At 41.5% G+C, this 2,836-nt stretch overlaps 1 pseudogene; it reads right to left on the bottom strand.

Moving 5' to 3' along the window:
- Positions 1-908: 908 nt before the first annotated feature.
- Positions 909-2,487, bottom strand: LOC111529237 (annotated as a pseudogene).
- Positions 2,488-2,836: the final 349 nt, after the last annotated feature.

Genomic DNA, 2,836 nt, shown 5'->3' on the forward strand with positions numbered 1-2,836 from the left:
ACTGGATGCCTGTGCTTGGAATTCTCCTGAACTCTGCCCATGTGCCTCTTCCCTTGAGTTATTTTAATCTGTATTATTTTGCTGTAGAAAAATTATATTAATGAATGTCACAGTTTTCAGTGAGTTATGTGAGTCCTTCCAGGGAATCATGAGAAGCGAAGGGCTGTTGGGAGCCCTTATCTTACAATCAGCTTCAGAATTGAGAGTGCTCTTGGGAATCTTCAGACCTCTCAGGTTCCAATCTCACATTATTCTTTTTTTAACTTCAAAACAAGTTTTATTTGGGAAGAGTTTCTCATTTTATCAAAGCTGCAGGCAAGCTTCTTTCACAATTACACTTCTAGAGATCTAGTAGTTTCAGAGATGTTAGTGTTCAAAGATATGTTTTAAAATCAATAACAAAACCAAACCCACACCAAAAGGCAATCACTTTTTGATTGGTTTGGAAGGGACAGCCACTGATTTCAGGTGTTCTCAGAAACAGGCTCACCACGTCCTTGGAAAACGTATAGCAGGGAATCAGTGCCTACAGAAGGAAATGTCTCTAAATATGTTAGTTATTTGGACAAGACAATTCACTCCTTAGAAAATGAAGTGAGATTACAAAGTCCCAGCTGGCAAAGTATGCAGCACAGCACCAGTTTTACAGAGGGATTACAAGATCTTGGGTTCAGTAGCTGTTAGCTTATGGCACACAAAATAAGAGCAGTCACTGGAAGTGGAAGGAGAATGATGATGAGCAGGGCATCTCTCCTAGTCACATTCAGCCTTTTAACGTGCTAAATGGATACACTATGTTCTGTAGCATCTTTGAGAAAACATCTGAGACAGTTCAAAAACAACAACAACAGAAGCCATTCAGTATTATTCCCCAGAAAGTCCATATCTGAAAAGAAGGAGGGACCTATTCAGGGATCCCATGGAGAACTGGGCCTCCCATCCACTTCTGTCTCCAGGAGATACAAGACATCAGCCAGAGTGTGCTCTATCACAGCGTCCCAGCCCATGTCACTCATGGGGGAGTAAGTGAGATCCTTTGGAGGACACTTGCAGCACAGTCCAAAGTTAATGCAAACCATGCAGCTGTTTTCCAGTGAGATGGCTGGAAATCAATCACCCTCAAAAATAACTTTTTAAGCAACATCTTAATTGAGACAATTTTTATAAAATATTATTTTATTATGCAGAATCTCTTTAGGCTCTTCTATGCTTTATCCAAAATGTCTTTTTCCTCAAAATGCAAATAATTCTTGTACTTTATCAAACCCTTATCTTTGAAAGTATCAGGCAATAATTAAGCTGTCTTTGTGTCTTCAGGTAGATGAATAGAAATCCCATGATATCTCCTTGTCCATAGATAGAAGGGTATATTTATCTGTGGACTGGTGGAACTTGGTTCCTTTTCGCTCTGCCAAAAATACCTAAATTTATCATAACCTAAGGGAGATTGATGTTTACCTCAGGGCTGAGACCACCCCAGTCTGGCAGCGGTGTCTGGTGACAACTCATTTATGTTGATTTCAAAGTACCAGGTCCATTTCTATGTCCCATGAGGCCTGCATCCTAGAGTAGCCCTTCTTTCCAACCACAGTCAGCCAGCTGGCCATTGAAGATCTTTATCTGGGGAGCTCAATCATGTTAGGCTAATAAAGCTGGTTCATGGAAGTGGTCACTGTAGAGGTCTCCAGGAATAAGTTCTCCTGCCTGGAAGTCTTCAACCTTCTGAGGACCAAGGGTGTGTAGATCAGACTCAGTTAGAATATACCAGTAGCCATCCTTGTTAAACGGGTATTTTAAAAAGTGTAAGGGGGAAGGCACTGAGCAGAAAGCAAAAGGTCACTCTGGGTCTTCTTGGTGTTCCCTGAAATTTCATCCTGCTGTTTGCGCCGAGCTCCTCTTCCTCTTTTCTGCTGCTTCCTGTTGAGTTCCCCCATTCCAGTTCCCACTCATAGACAGGGCATTGCTTTGCTTTTGGTTGCCGTAAACAGGATCAGTGTTACCAAGGTCCTGACCCAAAAGTCCACATCTTGGGCAATCATCTTTCAGGTCTTTACGCCCTGGATCCAGGTGTTTCTTTACCAAGAATAAATCTCCTTCTTTACTCATTGTTTTAACAATGTTAGTCAGCCAAGTCATTTTCCAGGTGTCTGAATGCTCATCATGCACTTCCAGTATTTATCAACAAATGGTATAATATTCATCCTGTGTTGCGGACTGCCATTCCAGGTTGACCAAAGCACTGAGGGACATTTCTTTCATGTTTGCTCACTTCTGGATGAAATACGCCACTATGATGACATACATCACAATGAAAACTGTAGCATACATTGCAATGAAAACTGTGGTTGGTCATGAAAGGTAGAGAGGATGATGTATATTTGTCAGATATATCAACTATGAACCATTTTCATAGGATAGCAGATGCCCCTCTCCAGCTCGAGAGGCTGCTACCACTGCCACCAGCTTCATCTCCCCTTCTTTGGCCATTGTTGCACTAATGGCTGCTCCTGGACTGGGTCAGGCACCCACCACTACCATCATGGCCACTCCCAGACTTTATTATGTTATTTTGTGTCACCTGTAATGAGGCACCTCCAACTCTATTGATCTGTTAGGGTGCTGTGGGGCTGGCACAAAAGGAAAGGTACCCTGGATTCTCAGGCACACTCTCCTATTCTTGTATGTTTTTATTGTTCTTGGAAGTAGAGAAACTGCACCGAATATAAATCTTTTTCTTTTTGACTGTGGTAAATTATTTAAACACAATATACATTATTTTAACCATTTTCAAGTGTATGCCTCAGTGTCATTAAGTAAATTAACATTGTTGTGTAAG

Source organism: Piliocolobus tephrosceles, unplaced genomic scaffold (assembly GCF_002776525.5).
Source record: "Piliocolobus tephrosceles isolate RC106 unplaced genomic scaffold, ASM277652v3 unscaffolded_28216, whole genome shotgun sequence".
Taxonomy (NCBI): Eukaryota; Metazoa; Chordata; class Mammalia; order Primates; family Cercopithecidae; genus Piliocolobus; species Piliocolobus tephrosceles.